Raw genomic sequence first — 16,684 nt, 5'->3', positions numbered from 1 at the left:
AATCCTCAGGTGAGTATGTGTATAACTCCCTAAACATATTGCACGTGTTCACTTCCCAAGGGTAAGGAGGGTTCTGCGCATACGGGCAGACCACCCTAAGAGAAGAATCATAGGAAAGAGAAAAGCTTATAAAAGTCCTAGGATAATGGTTAAACGGGGCACTTGACCTTCTCTCTTTAACCTTCACATGCCCAATTGGGTCTCTTCCAAGTGCACCTTCATTTCTTTCCTGTTCTAAGGCCTTTTTAAATAAACTTCTATTCCTGGTCTGAAACTTGCCTCGCCCTCTTTTCCTGCTTTATGCCCCTCAGTCAAATTCTTTCTTCTGATGAGGTAAGGACTGAAGTTACAATGGACCCGTATGGATATGCCACCGGTAACTCGGTGTAACTTGGATCTCTTCCACCAACAACAATTTAACATGAATCATTTTATTCCACTCATTTGCACAAATGTGTATTATTTGTCTTAAAAATGCTTTAAAGGTTTATATTAACTTTCTCAAATTACTTCCATTTTAAAAAATGCTTTAATCTCAAGATATTATTTTAAAACAAATTTAGATTACAGGACTGATCAGTAATTAAAGATTATCCTTGGATACAATTTACTTAAACTAGTATTATAGTCATAGGATTAGCTCTATTATGCTAAGCCTTCAGATGTATGGGGCTGGAGAATTCATTAAAAAGGTTTAAGGCACAAATAACAACGCAAGGTCTCCCTAGAGTACAGTGCTTGAGTCACATGCTTCCAAGAATTGCAAGAAGACTATACAATTTGCCCACCATCTCTACCAACCCTTTTTCAATTATAAATCTGTGTTCCCATAGCATTTATGATGTCTTGAGGGGAAAACTAATACAGCTCAAGTCCATCTTAAGACATATTATAGTGAAGTAAAAGTGGCTACTGAATTAACAGACTAATAAATCATTTTCAAAACCAAGAATTTTCTCACGTCATTTCTGTTCCAGTATAACCATAGATTGTCTCCCTTGTTGTAATGAATCATTGATGCTGGAATTTCTACTTAGTAGTGTCATATTTGCTAGATGAGATCTGAGTTCAGTTGGCCATTAAGCAAGCAGGAATTAGGTTTTGCCAACTATCATACTAAGCATCACCATTGTAGATGCAAGTCAAAGCAGCTTAGGAATGTGAGAATTTGGCTGATACTTGTAGACTTCAATCCTCTTAAACAGTGAGAGCATAGGTTCTATATTTGAGGCCCAATCCTTCAAAAGTTACCAGTAAACTTTGTGAGCACTCTTCAGAACCATACTCGGCTTTGAGATGCCCACGTCCCTGTAGACAAGATCCTAACATGATTTTGTAATCATTTCCTTCAGTTTACATACAGACACTCACCAGTGAAAGCTGGTGAAGTCTTGGACCGGAACTGGTCCTGTATCTACCAGTGCACAAAATCCTAAAGGTGATTTTATATTCCTCCCAAAAGACCACACAAGACAGCCAAGGAGTGTATGATGTTTTTAAACTTCTTGAATCATAGAACGACTTGTCGCATACATTCATTCCAGAGGTATACCTATGTAAATATAGAATAAGAAATTTTTCTCAGGAAAGGCAGTTTCTGCTTCACAGTGATTTTCCAACTCTAAACATAAAGAAAGAAAAATATAAGAAAAATAATTTTTCAACAGACATTGCTTCCAGAGTCTTCTCACCCCAGTTCTGGAGAGATGCGCAAACCCACATGCAAAAAGAAAAAGAGTAGTAGACATCGAACATCAGCAAGGTTTGTGAATAGATTCTACACAGTATCAGTGCTAGTATAAGCTTTCTTATTACGGGACTGAACCTTGGTGTATCTATTGTTTACCTTGCTGAGTAATTTCCTCTAATTCACAGCTTGATTTTTTGATCTATGTCTTCTCTTTCCTCTAATTTGCTTAAACTAAAGTATTAGCAAAGGAATTGACTTTTTTCTCCAAATCCCCATCCCAATCTAGGAATATTTTAAAAAATACTTGAAAACATTCTAAAATGCATGAATTGAGTTGAACACTTGCACAGTTAAAGTATTAGAATCATTCAAATCTTATAATAAATTGCTTCCTTAGTCCTGCTTATTTGGAATTATATGTGTAGAATTCTGCAAATGAAGGGGAAATAGTTACTGTAAATGTTCTATTAAACCCAATTTGTTATGGATAAAATTTCCTTTCTTCTCCGTGCCTTTATTCTTATCTCTCTTGTTTTTCCTTATTTCTTCTTTTTCTACCTTCCTTTCCTTTTCATTTTGGTATTGGTTTCGTTTTTACCATCTGAGAATTTTGGCATACAATTATATTTTGTACTCAGAAGAAGAATGCAGCGGTAGAATACTATTGTTATTATGCTGTGTTTGGGGGTTTGGAATGGTTGCAGGATATTAGCTTGTCCAGGAGCAACTTTTCCCCTAGAGTTGAATTTTCATCAAAGATGGATATTAGACAAAGTCTGATGTACAAGCAGTTTATTCTGGCAGTCCTCTTACAAGCCGGATAGCAGGAACAAGCTGGCATGGGCTAGATACATTCAGGGAGTCAGATGATTACCTGACCAGGAGGGTCTCCATCTAGAGACCATACTGAGTTTGAGAAGTTCTTCCTCCTTTTTTGTACTCTTGTTCAGCCTGGATCAGTTACCAGGTGTTCTTTCAAAAAGGGAGTTTTAAGTTATTCCTGTAAGGGTAAGCTCTGTTTTAAAGGTTCTAAGAGCTGCATCTTTGCTGAGGTGGTCTTGTCTCCTGGAAACCTCCAGATCAGGTGGCTTCATATTGCTGAGTGACACGTAGTGTTGGCCCTGTGATATGCATGAGTGAACCTTATGGCTATCATCAATCTTATAGTTACATTACCTCCGTAGTAGTAGTATCAAGATCAACACAACTATTATCCTTTTCTTTAATATGATCATTTACATCTTAACTCATGCAAAAGTTGCCTGATTTTAAATGTTAGCATTATGTTTCCCTAGATGTGTAGTGAAAGTCTCTTTCCTAATTTATGAAAATGCTACTGTGGAATTAAAAGCCCAATGATGCAATTTAGGAAAGATCAATATCTGTATAAAATAGGAAATTAAATACACAGTGAGAATTGGTATATATGTTTTTAAACACGGTGACAGAAAAAAGGCCCTCAATATTATATGCTAGATTTTAGAAAATTAGGAGATCTAATAAATTGTATTTTGCAGGCACTTCATTTGAAATGATTCCACTTCTTCAATGTAGTAGAAATTAACTAGAATTATAGCTTGTCTTGAATTTTTATAAAATGTCTACATGATATAAGGTTAAGTTTATATGGGCTGAAGGCTGTATATTACATTGATGGATAATTTAAAATTAGAATAAAAGGTAAGTTCAAAGTATCAATTTATTTGTACTACTTTCTTTGATTCTCATGTTCACTTTAAATATATGAAATGAATTGCTAATTCAGTAATAGATGCAATCAGGCTCTAAATAAATAATTCAGATATCCAGAAATAAGGAATTTAATTATTTCACTTACAAACTTCCCTGCTTTGAAAATATGTCATGATAGATGATGGATGAAATATATTCACAATAAAGGAAAAGCTTATCATATTATAAAATTGTAGAAATATATTCAAGGAAAATTATATAGTAAACATAAAGAAACTGGAAGAATATTTTATAAGTCTACTGTGCTCGGCTCAAAGATTGAAATCTATTGTGTTTTGGAAAATTCTAGATATCAATCTATCAGATTTGCATGAAATTAAATTACAATGTATCTTTTAAAACTTAATGATGCATTAAAAAGATTTGATTTTAGATTATAAAATGCAATTTAAAACATTAATTGAGGACTTATAGATATATACAAAAATGTAAATATTTATACATATGAAAATCAACTTTATTCACATTCTTTCAAAGACATTTCTAAGATCTATCTTTTTTTCAATTTTCTTCTATAATTTTAGAAAGTATAAGTGTACTGGCTATATATATTTATACATATACAAATATAACATTAGCAAAATTAATCTAATTTTCACAGAGACAGATAAAATCTTGTTTTCATGCTACACATACAAGAAGTGAATCTTCAGGGGCAAATGGACTCAAAATTTTAATTGGGCTTATTTAATTAGAGCACTTTGTCCTTTGATGAATTTTGATACCTATTAAAATCTCCCCCAATGACAAACTTCTACTAAAAAGAAAAAAAGTTGGAAATTTCCTATGCATTATATAATAAACTTTTAAAATAGAATTTTAACAACAAGAACAACAAAAGAAATGCAAATTGCATCATTAAAACAGATATTCTGGTCTATCTGGAAAGATAGCAAGAATAACTTTTCAGCATCAATTTAGGAGACATAATTTCCCTGTCTAGTCACTAGCTTTCAGTTGCTAAATTATAAATGTCAATTAATGTTCTATGGGTGGAAAAAAAAACCCTCCAGAGTCACATATCTAAAGAGTTAGTGTATTTTAAATGCCACTAACATATATGGCATTAGGTGATTTTGCAGGAACTTCATTTGTAATGATTTCAATGGTGATTTATGAGATTTTGGTGCACCCATCATCCGAGCAGTATACACTGCACCCTATTTGTAGTCTTTTATCCCTCAACCCCTCTCCCACCCTTCCCCTCAAGTCCCCAAAGTCCATTGTATTATTCTTATTCCTTTTCGTATTCATGGCTTAGCTCCCACATATCAGTGAGAACATGTGATGTTTGGTTTTCCATTCCTGAGTTACTTCACTTAGAATAATAGTCTCCAATATCATCTAGGTCACTGTGAATGCCATTAATTCATTCCTTTCTGTGGCTAAGTAGTATTCTACCATTCATATATACATATATGTATAATATATATATGATAGAATATATATCATATGATATATATGATGAAATACTACTCAGCCACAAAAGGAATGAATCAATGGCATTCACAGCGACCTAGATGATATTGGAGACTCTATCTATCTATCTATCTATCCCATAGTTTTTTTATCCACTCATTGATTAATGGGCATTTGGGTTGGTTCCATAATTCTGAGATTGTGAATTGTAGTACTATGAACATGCGTGTGAAGGTATCTTTTGTGTATAATGACTTATTTTCTTCGGGGTAGATACCCAGCAGTGGGATTGGTAGTTCTACTGTTAGTTCTTTAGGGAATCTCCACACTGTTTTCCATACTGCAGCTGTACTACTTTACATTCCCACCAGCAGTGTGGAAGTGTTCCCTGATCACCACATCCACGCCAACATCTACTGTTTTTTGATTTTTTAATTATGGCCATTCTTGCAGGAGTAAGGTAGTATTGCATTGTGGTTTTGTTTTGCATTTCCCTGATCATTAGTGGTGTTGAGCCTTTTTTCACATGTCTGTTGGCCATTTGTATATCTTCTTTTGAGAATTGTCTATTCACATCCTTAGCCCACTTTCTGATGGAATTTATTTTTTCTTGCTGATTTGTTTGAATTTGTTTCAGATTCTGGATATAGTCCTTTGTCAGATGTATAGATTGAGAGGATTTTCTTCCACTCTGTGTGTAAAATCTGTAAAATCTGTTTACTGTGCTGACTGTTCCTTTTGCCATGCAAAAGCTCTTTATTTAAGTTCCCGCTATTTATCTTTGTTTTATTGCGTTTGCTTTTGGGTTCTTGGTCATGAAATCCTTGCCTAAGTCAAGATCTAGAAGGAATTTTCCACTGTTGTCTTCTAGAATTTTTATAGTTTCACGTCTTAGATTTAAGTCCTTAATCCATCTTGAGTTGATTTTTGTATAAGGTGAGAGATGATTATCCAGTTCATTATTCTATATGTAGCTTGCCAATTATCTTGGTACCGTTAGTTGAAAAGGGTGTCCTTTCCCCACCTTATGTTTTTGTTTGCTTTGTCAAAGATCCGTTGGTTGTAAGTATTTGGCTTTATTTCTGGGTTCTCTATCATATTCCATTGGTCTATGTTTTTTTTTTTTTTTTTTTTTCTTTGACAGAGTCTTTCTCTGTCGCCAGGCTGGAGCGCAGTGGCGTGATCTTGGCTCACCACCTCAGCCTCCCAGGTTCAAGCGATTCCCCTGCCTCAGCCTCCTCAGTAGCTGGAATAAAGCCACGCGCCACCACGCTCTGCCTAATTTTTTGTATTTTAATAGAGACAGGGTTGCACCTCATGATCTGCCCACCTTGGCCTCCCAAAATGCTGGGATTACAGGCATGAACCACTGTGCCCGGCCTATGTGCCTATTTTTATATGAGTAACATGCCATTTTGGTGACCATAACCTTATAGTGTAGTATGAAATCAGGTAATGTGATACCTCTAGATTTGTTCTTTTTGCTTAGTCTTGCTTTGACTACTCAGGCTCTTTTTCAGTTCCACTTGAATTTTAGAATTGCTTTTTCTAAATCTGCCAAGAATGATAGTGGTATTTTGATTAGGATTGCATTGAATTTGTAGATTGCTTTTGGCATTATGGTCATTTTCTCAATATTGATTCTACCCATCCATGAGTATGGGATGTATTTCCATTTGTTTGTGTCAACTAGGATTTCTTTCAACAGTGTTTTTTAGGTTTCCTTGTAGAGGTCTTTAGTCACCTTGGTTAGGTGTGTGTATATACATACATATATATACACACACACACACACACACATATATATATATATATATATATATATTTTTTTTTTGCAGCTATTGTAGAAAGGGTTGAAGGGTTGAGTTCTTGATTTGATTCTCCACTCGTTTGCTGTTGTTGTATGGAAGAGCTACTGATTTGTGTACATTAATCTTGTATCCAGAAACTTTGCTGAATTTTTATGTCAGTTCTAGGAGCTTTCTGGAGGAGTCTTTAGGGTTTTCAAGGTAAACAATCATATCATCATCAAACAGTGACAGTTTGACTTCTTCTTTACTGATCTGGATGCATTCTATTTCTTTCTGAGAGCAAGACACTGTCTCAGAAAAAAAAAAAAGGAATATGCATTAAGTACTTGTTTTCGTTAGGCATTATTTTGGTTTGTGTGGACTGCTATAACAAACTATCACAGACTTACTGGCTTATAAACAACAGAAATTCATTTCTCACAGTTCTGGAGTCTAGAAGTCTGAGATCAAGGGGTCAGAGTGGTAGGACTCTGCTGGGATTCGTCTTCTGGTTTGCATTCTGCTGGCTTCTGGTTGTATACTTAGATGGCAGAAAGAATGCAATGTAGCTCTCTGGTCTTTTCTTACATGAGTACTACTAATTCCATTCATGGGGACTCCACACTCATAATCTAATTACCTCGAGAAAGCCCACATTCAAAGAGTATCACATGGGGGTTAAACTGGGGTTAAGAATTGTATAATAGAAGGGCACACACACTTATTCCATAAGCATTACCTGAACCTGAGCTTCCTACAAACTACTAAAATCATTCTAATATTTGCAAAATGTTGCTTTGTTACCGTGGTGTATACAGAAGTGGAAGCCTACATTTTATTTTAAATACTCTGTTTTTGCTTAAAAATCTACAAAAATTTGCATTTCATATTATGACAAATCTGCATTTCCCTGAATATAAAATAAAAACTCCCTAGATATTTTAGCAAAATTGATTCTCCACGAAAATGCACTGTTTGGCCTATATCTTTAAATTTGCTTCTCCCATCGCTGTCTAAGCCTTGGACTTGAGTAGTCCATCTTCAAATCAAGCAATATAAATAGGCTTGTGGCTTGACGGTTTAATTCATAGACTCTGGAGCCCAACTGCTTCAAATCACTGCTCTTCTACTTACCTTGGGCTCATTTTGCAACTTCTTTAAATGTCAGCTTTGTAATCCGTAAAGTGGTTTGGGTAATAATACTTCTTTTATAGGGATATTGTTAGAACTATTGGAGCTAGTCTGTTCATAATGCTTATACAAAAATATTAGTATTAGTATCATGTGGAACTAACACTCTCTCTTACATTACTGCACAGATGTCACATATTTAGGGAACTCATCATATCCTTTCAAAAACCATCTGGCACAGAGGAATTACTTAATGTGCAGTTCTTATTCTGATTATTATTGGCCTTTCAAAGTCCAGAGAAGAAACTGCTTATCCCTAAAAATCACAAGTAAAATGATTTACCAATCAGTAACACCATTGATTAGTCCATATGTATTTTTATTTGAGGGAATTATAAACAATATATAAAAGTTATTTCCTTTCCCTTCTGAAATATGTGGATAGAATGTATCACCTTTTTTGCAAATAATGAACATTTTCTATTCGAGTATTTTTATTGTTTAAATTATGTTCTTACACTTAATAATTTGTGGATAATTAGAACATTAATTAAAACATTTCACATATATATTAATAATATATTATTTCTTATGTAGTTACATTTTCTTTAATTCAGTCCATAGTTCAAAATTTGGCATGCTTTTCTGTGAGAAAAGGTTAAAACTTAGAGTTTCATAAAATGGGACAGCTGATTTGAATTTCTGGCAGAGAAATTCACAACTTGATGTTTAAAATGCTGCTCTGCAAAATTGACCACTCTAGTTTTAGCTGAAATTATCTTTTCTCTAAGCATTTTAATTTTTTCCTGTCCTGGTATATGTCTCAAATTTGGAGTCTAAGACCAGTACCCAGGAACTACTTAAATTCATAAAATTTATATAGAAAAACAATTTAACATTTTATGCATATTTTGCTGCACTAACATGTATTCATAAATTAAAATACCCTTATTTTTCTGCCTAACAATGAACCTGTCTGGTTAAAACATGTTGGTTAAATATGATATTGCAGGTCCTCCTTTAATTGAAACTCCAGAATTTCATTTTGGGCTCCAGTGAACAATTCTAAGTGCCACTCAAAATGACAGGTCAAGTCTGCTATTTTTGGTCACCCAAATCTGCAAAGCTTCTATGTTTTGGAGATGATCTTCAGAGAGGAAGAGGGTAAATGGGATGAAGTCAACTGCTTGCTGGCTGCGACAATACAGTAGCTGTCCACATAAATTTCATGGTCCTCTAACACATATCCTGCTTGTTTTTTAAGCCACCAGACTAATTAATGGAGTCCATGAAGTTCCACTAGAAACAAAAACTGCAACTAGTATGTGTAAATCAAGGCTTGATAAGCCATAAAAAGCATGTGGCGTCTAGGTTATAGCACAGGCTTTAGAATTCAGCAGAACTGGGGTCAAATCTAGGTCCTCATCACTTAAGGTTTCACTTTTGAGATTTTAAGACTTGGCTCCATTTTCTTCAGTTGTAGAAGGGCAACAATAAAAATTATCTCACAAAATTTGAGGACAGATTAAATAACCACGTATTTGTACAGTGTCTGAGGCATATTAGCACCAAAAAGTAATCATTTTATAAAATGTGCTGGTACTGGCTGGTACTGCCACAGGTGGTAGAACCATTCAGGCTAACAGCTTAACTCAGACCATTCATGGCAGAATGAAAACCATGTCTAGATTTTATTTTAAGAAATCCTGTCCTTATTAGTGGGATAGGACAGTGGTTTATGTTTTCTACCTTAATTAAACCCACATTGCCTCTGACTTCAAAACCTCACTACCTGTTCTCCAGCTGTGCTGCTGGAGTACCTTGCCCCATTTCCAATGTGGGCTAAGAGATTCTTCTTAGATATGATTGGTGATTGGTCAGGACATGGGTTTGAGTTCTCTTGAGTAGGGCTTTGACAGATGTCTTGGCTTAATTATCTCTCATTTTGTAGCAGACCATTCTTTAACTTTTTGGCCCAGCTGTTGGCTAAATTCTTGTTTTCACTTAGGTCTATTATACTACCTGGTCACCAAAATCTTGCCCTAGAACTTGGGTGTTGCTACCACCCTTCTAAAGATGAACACCAGCAAACCCATTAGAACTCTGGATCATAGCCCTCAAATCCTGGAACTAAGTCTCAGGCTCTCTTCTATCCTCAAGTCAGTTCTCTAGTTTGCCTCTTTGATTCTTGTTTGTAGCTGTTGCCCCTGTCTAATATAGATGTGGGATCTCTGTATCAGAGCAATAACCCTTTCTTCACTACTACCATCCTGCCTTGGTTGTGAATTGTGATTGGCAGACCCCATTATACTAACCGTATTCCCTTCAGTAATGGTTGATTTAGGTGTGCTCATGTAACCTAGATTTCACCAATAAGATCTAAGAGGAAAACTAATGAGAAACTTCTAGAAAAATTAATCTTCGCAGAAAAAGAGATTTCTGAAAGAACAAAACTCATTTTCTCTTACTACCACATTTTACCATTTAGAATATTGTTATGTAAGAAGATCCAAGACTTAGAGCTGAGGCATTGATCTTTCAAACATTAGATGACAAATCTGGTGATAAAAGTCAAGGCCATGATAGAATAGAGAAAGCAGGCAAGGGTCTAGGTCCTTGAAGACATAACTGATGTATCAAAGAGCCCAGTGGCTGCCCAACTGAAGGTTTTCTATTTGCATAATTTGACCAAACTCTGAATATGACCTTCAGTTGCTGTTAGCTATACTATCCCACTGACTTAAACAATATGCTTAGTAATAATGTCAAGTTCAATTTTAAAATTGTATTAGAATTTAAGTAATCTAAACCTTCTTTGTTATTCAGTGAATCAGAAATTTTCTACTTTTTCATGAACAATTCACTATGCAAAAAAGTATTCAGAGGATTGTTATTTTATTGTATTTCATTTCACTTGATTATAACTTCAGTATTTTTCTTTCCATAGGGGAGAATGTTCACTCATTCAAGAATCTTATCACATTCTTAGTGTATTCTATGTTATGTACAAGGCATGTAACAAAGAAATGCCCTTAAGGAGCAGATAATTGACAAGAAGAGATGAAAGTTGCTCATAAATAACTATAATACAAAGCAATATGAGATACATAGTCTGTGAAAAAGCAAGATATGGGTTGTTGTAAAGTAGAAAGATTACTTCCTTTAAGTTCTTTCTAAACCAAATATCTTAAAGAAGTAAAATGGGAATCTTGAAGTAATGAAAAAATTAAAGGTTTTGAAGTGGGGAAAATATTTGAATTCAGTCTGTAAGAGCTTACCAAGTGAGCGATCCTGTACATGTTAATTAAACTATTGGTTTTAAAGTTTACATATTTGTAAAGTGAACATAATAATACCTTTATTTAGGGAATTGTTAATAGATTAAATGATGCATATAAATCCTCTGGGGCATTGCTGTGACACTATATATTTTAATTTTCTCATTCACTTTGGATATATAGAACAATTGTTTTAGGATAAGGAATGTCATTTTTTTATATCTCTATTTTGCACTCATATGTATTCTTATACATTCATTAGCTTTTTTTCTTAAAACAATCCTAAAAAGTAGGCATTAGAGTTAGCATCATCGATAATTTTATAAAAGGGATTTATATTGTAGGGATTTTGCATTGCTTTGTGAAAGGCCAACAAATTGGGAACCTACATGACCTATGATCCAGTCTCATTTTTTCAGTAATCTGTCCAATGACAATGGGTGTATGATATAACCTCTCATGTCCACATTTAACACTTTATAAACTAGAAATATTCATCTAGATAATCTCCAATTCCCTCGATAACTCTTTAGCTACTAAAATGATGTAGCCTTCAAAAACACGAAACCTGGGCTTGAACTTTGAGTCAGGTTCAGTTTTTTTTTTTCTTTGACAGTACATACTAATAAATGAACTGGTAATTAATAAGAATTTAGGCCACTTCAAAAATAATAGTTTAACCTCACTTTCTACCTTCAATACCTCTAATACACATTTATTACTATTAAATCATTCACAGTTTTAGTTTAAAAATGATTTACTGTTATATATTCAAATATCAGATAAGATGCTTTGAAAAAGAATTTTACGGGAACAAGATGTCCGAATAGGAACAGCTCCAGACTCCAGCTCCCAGCGTGAGCGACACAAAAGACAGGTGATTTCTGCATTATCAACTGAGGTACTGGGTTCATCTCTCTGGGGAGTGCCGGACAATCAGTGCTGGTCAGCTGTTGCAGCCCGTCCACTGAGAGCTGAAGCAGGGCGAGGCATCGCCTCACCTGGGAAGCACAAGGGGGAAGGGAATCACTTTTCCTAGCCAGGGAACTGAGACACACAACACCTGGAAAATCGGGTAACTCCCACCCCAACACTGCGCTTTAAGCAAACGGGCACACCAGGAGATTATATCCCACACCTGGCTGGGAGCATCCCAGCCCATGGAGCCTTCCTCATTGCTAGCACAGCAGTCTGCGATCTAACCACAAGGCAGCAGCGAGGCTGGGGGAGGGGTGCCCGCCATTGCTGAGGCTTAAGTAGGTAAACAAAGCCCTGGGAAGATCAAACTGGGTGGAGCTCACAGCAGCTCAAGGTGGCCTGCCAGTCTCTGTAGACTCCACCTCTGGGGACAGGGCACAGCTAAACAACAATAACAACAACAAAGCAGCAGAAACCTCTGGAGATGCAAGAAACTCTGTCTGACAGCTTTGAAGGAGTGGTGGATCTCCCACCACGGAGGTTGATATCTGAGAACAGACAGACTGCCTGCTCAAGTGGGTCCCTGACCCCTGAGTAGCCTAACTGGGAGACATCCTCCACTAGGGGCAGACCGACACCCCACACCTCACATGGTGGAGTACACCCCTGAGAGGAAGCTTCCAAAGCAAGAATCAGACCGGTACACTTGGTGTTCAGCAGTATTCTATCTTCTGCAGCTTCTGCTGCTGATACCCAGGCAAACAGGGTCTGGAGTGGACCTCAAGCAATCTCCAACAGACCTATAGCTGAGGGTCCTGACTGTTAAAAGGAAAACTAACAAACAGGAAGGACACCCACACCAAAACCCCATCAGTACGTCACCATCATCAAAGACCAGAGGCAGATAAAACCACAAAGATGGGGAAAAAGCAGGGCAGAAAAGCTGGAAATTCAAAAAATAAGAGCACATCTCCCCCTCCAAAGGAACGCAGCTCATCACCAGCAACGGATCAAAGCTGGATGGTGAATAACTTTGACGAGATGAGAGAAGAAGCCTCTAGTCCATCAAACTTCTCAGTGCTAAAGGAAGAAATACGTACACAGCACAAAGAAACTAAAAATCTTGAAAAAAGAGTGGAAGAATTGATAACCAGAATAATTAATGCAGAGAAGGCCATAAAAAATGGACAGAGATGAAAACCATGACACGAGAAATACGTGACAAATGCACAAGTTTCAGTAACTGACTCGATCAACTGGAAGAAAGAGTATCAGTGATTGAGGATCAAATGAATGAAATGAAGTGAGAAGAGAAATCTAAAGAAAAAAGAAGAAAAAGAAATGAACAAAGCCTGCAAGAAGTATGGGATTATGTAAAAAGACCAAATCTACGTCTGAGTGGGGTGACTGAAAGTGAGGGGGAAAATGAAACCAAGTTGGAAAACACTCCTCAGGATATCATCCAGGAGAACTTCCCCAACCTAGTAGGGCAGGCCAACATTCAAATCCAGGAAATACAGAGAACGCCACAAAGATACTCCTCGAGAAGAGCAACTCCAAGACACATAATTGTCAGATTCACCAAAGTTGAAATGAAGGAAAAAATCTTAAGGGCAGCCAGAGAGAAAGGTCGGGTTACCCACAAAGGGAAGCCCATCAGACTAACAGCAGATCTCTCGGCAGAAACTCTCCAAGCCAGAAGAGAGTGGGGGCCAATATTCAACATTCTTAAAGAAAAGAATTTTAAACCCAGAATTTCATATCCAGCCAAACTAAGTTTCATAAGTGAAGGAGAAATAAAATCCTTTACAGATAAGCAAATGCTTAGAGGTTTTGCAACCACCAGGCCTGCCTTACAAGAGACCCTGAAGGAAGCACTAAACATGGAACGGAACAACTGGTACCAGCCATTGCAAAAACATGCCAAAATGTAAAGACCATCGAGGCTAGGAAGAAACGGCATCAACTAACGAGCAAAATAACCAGTTAATATCATAATGGCAGGATCAAGTTCACACATAACAATCTTAACCTTAAATGTAAATGGACTAAATGCTCCAATTAAAAGACACAGACTGGCAAACTGGATAAAGAGTCAAGATCCATCAGTCTGCTGTATTCAGGAGACCCATCTCACATGCAGAGACATACATAGGCTCAAAATAAAGGGATGGAGGAAGATCTACCAAGCAAATGGAGAACAGAAAAAAGCAGGGGTTGCAATACTAGTCTCTGGTAAAACAGACTTTAAACCATCAAAGATCAAAGGAGACAAAGAAGGCCATTACATAATGGTAAAGGGATCAATTCAACAGGAAGAGCTAACTATCCTAAATATATATGCACCCAATACAGGAGCACCCAGATTCATAAAGCAAGTCCTTAGAGACTTACAAAGAGACTTAGACTCCCATACAATAATAATGGGAGACTTCAACACTGCACTGTCAACATTAGACAGATCAATGAGACAGAAAGCTAACAAGGATATCCAGGAATTGAACTCATCTCTGCAGGAAGCAGACCGAATAGACATCTAGAGAACTCACCACCCCAAATCAACAGAATATACATTCTTCTCAGCACCTGTGGTATCACACTTATTCCAAAATTGACCACATAATTGGAAGTAAAGCACTCCTCAGCAAATGTACAAGAACAGAAATTATAACAAACAGTCTCTCAGACCACAGTGCAATCAAACTAGAACTCAGGACTAAGAAACTCAATCAAAAATGCTCAACTACATGGAAACTGAATAACCTGCTCCTGAATGACTACTGGGTACACAACAAAATGAAGGCAGAAATAAAGATGTTCTTTGAAACCAATGAGAACAAAGACACAACATACAAGAATCTCTGGAACACATTTAAAGCAGTGTGTAGAGGGAAATTTATAGCACTAAATGCCCACAAGAGAAAGCTGGAAAGATCTAAAATTGACACTCTAACATCACAATTAAAAGAACTAGAGAAGCACGAGGAAACACATTCAAAACTAGCAGAAGACAAGAAATAACTAAGATCAGAGCAGAACTGAAGGAGATAGAGACACAAAAAACCCTCCAAAAAATCAATGAATCCAGGAGTTGGTTTTTTGAAAAGATCAACAAAATTGATAGACCACTAGGAAGACTAATAAAGAAGAAAAGAGAGAAGAATCAAATAGATGCAATAAAAAATGATAAAGGGGATATCACCACCGACCCCACAGAAATACAAACTACCATCAGAGAATACTATAAACACCTCTACGCAATAAAACTAGAAAATCTAGAAGAAATGGATAATTTCCTAGACACTTACACTCTCCCAAGACTAAACCAGGAAGAAGCTGAATCCCTGAATAGATCAATAACAGGCTCTGAAATTGAGGCAATAATTAATAGCCTACCAACCAAAAAAAGTCCAGGACCAGATGGATTCACAGCTGAATTCTACCAGAGGTACAAGGAGGAGATGGTACCATTCCTTCTGAAACTATTCCAATCAATAGAAAAAGAGGGAATCCTCCCTAACTCATTTTATGAGGCCAACATCATCCTGATACCAAAGCCTGGCACAGACACAACAAAAAAAGGGAATTTTATACCCATATCCCTGATGAACATCGATGCAAAAATCCTCAATAAAATACTGGCAAACTGGATCCAGCAGCACATCAAAAAGCTCATCCACCATGATCAAGTGGGCTTCATCCTTGGGATGCAAGGCTGGTTCAACATTCGCAAATCAATAAACGTAATCCAGCATATAAACAGAACCAAAGACAAAAACCACATGATTATCTCAATAGATGCAGAAAAGGCCTTTGACAAAATTCAACAGCCCTTCATGCTAAAAACGCTCAATAAATTTGGTATTGATGGAACGTATTTCAAAATCATAAGAGCTTTTTATGACAAACCCACAGCCAATATCATACTGAATGAGCAGAAACTGGAAAAATTCCCTTTGAAAACTGGCACAAAACAGGGATGCCCTCTCTCACCACTCCTATTCAACATAGTGTTGGAAGTTCTGGCTAGGGCAATCAGGCAAGAGAAAGAAATCAAGGGCATTCAGTTAGGAAAAGAAGAAGTCAAATTGTCCCTCTTTGCAGATGACATGATTGTATATTTAGAAAACCCCATTGTCTCAGCCCAAAATCTCCTTAAGCTGATAAGCAACTTCAGCAATGTCTCAGGATACAAAATTAATGTGCAAAAATCACAAGCATTCTTATACACCAGTCACTGACAAATAGAGAGCCAAATCATGAATGAACTTCCATTCACAATAGCTTCAAAGAGAATAAAATACCTAGGAATCCAACTTACAAGGGATGTAAAGGACCTCTTCAAGGAGAACTACAAACCACTGCTCAGTGAAATAAAAGAAGACATAAAGAAATGGAAGAACATACCATGCTCATGGATAGAAAGAATCAATATTGTGAAAATGGCCATACTGCCCAAGGTAATTTATAGATTCAATGCCATCCCCATCAAGCTACCAATGAGTTTCTTCACAGAATTGGAAAAAACTGCTTTAAAGTTCATATGGAACCAAAAAAGAGCCCGCATCTCCAAGACAATCCTAAGTCAAAAGAGCAAAGCTGGAGGCATCACGCTACCTGACTTCAAACTATACTACAAGGCTACAGTAACCAAAAAAGCATGGTACTGGTACCAAAACAGAGATATAGACCAATGGAACAGAACA

Source organism: Macaca thibetana, chromosome 17, assembly GCF_024542745.1.
Source record: "Macaca thibetana thibetana isolate TM-01 chromosome 17, ASM2454274v1, whole genome shotgun sequence".
NCBI classification, from domain to species: domain Eukaryota; kingdom Metazoa; phylum Chordata; class Mammalia; order Primates; family Cercopithecidae; genus Macaca; species Macaca thibetana.
Note: the sequence above shows the minus strand (reverse complement) of the source record.